The sequence below is a fragment of the Octopus bimaculoides genome, chromosome 18 (genome assembly GCF_001194135.2).
Source record: "Octopus bimaculoides isolate UCB-OBI-ISO-001 chromosome 18, ASM119413v2, whole genome shotgun sequence".
NCBI lineage: Eukaryota > Metazoa > Mollusca > Cephalopoda > Octopoda > Octopodidae > Octopus > Octopus bimaculoides.
Genome location: NC_068998.1, coordinates 1054170 through 1055240, shown reverse-complemented (window position 1 = coordinate 1055240; position 1071 = coordinate 1054170).

The window sequence follows — 1071 nt, the reverse complement described above, 5'->3', positions numbered from 1 at the left end:
AAGAAATGTGTGATGTAAGAGGTGAAGATCCTTTCGGTATTCTGTATAGTACTATATCTGGTATAATTCTCCACCCGGACATAATCTCTCATATATATATATATATATATATATATATATATATATAAACAATATATGAGTATATGCATATATATGTACATGTATGTACATACCTTCATCTACATGTACATGTAGACACATATCTGGGTACTGTATGTATGTATGTATGTATGTATGTATATTAATGGCTGTTGCGATACACAGAATATATCAAATTGCAAACTTGCACACACACACGCGCGTACACACACACACACACACACTCACGCACACACACACATAAAAACACACATAAACACACACGTGTATGTGTATACGTGTGTTCATATTCTTACAATATGGCAGCAGAGTTTTGATACGTTTGATGGCGCTGAAGCTTAGCGAATAGATGCGATGCTGATACAATATGGCCATACCTATTCATGTGTGTGATGTAGATACGTTGAGGGAATATATATATTCACACATTATGCTTAGCACAGGAATCTCAAATGGAGATTCCCTGGAATATTGTGCAAATTTTCACTTCATCTGAAATCGATTGTGGTTGGAGAATATGAATCAATTTGATTCGTTCCTTTTTGGAGAATTCCACCATTTTATATATATGTATATATATACACATACATGTATGTATAAATCATATTGGCTCTACATTTACGCAATAAGCATTAAGTACTTTCTTGTAAATCATGTGCTTAGTTTTACTCCTAAGAGCGAAAGGTATGAGTATGTGTGTGTGTATATATATATACATGCATACATGCATGCATACATATATGCATACACACATACATATACGTATGTATGTATGTATGTATGTATGTCTCCTTTTCTCTATGCTTATCTGTTTCAGTATTCACAGTGTGTGTGCATGCGTGTGTGTGTGTTGTGTGTGTGTGATTGTGTAGTTCATGTATCAGAGAACTTCATGTAAAGTTAGCTATTTTAACCCTGACCTCACCAATTCAGCGCTACTTAAATATATTTGATGTGTTGCTGTTAGTCGTT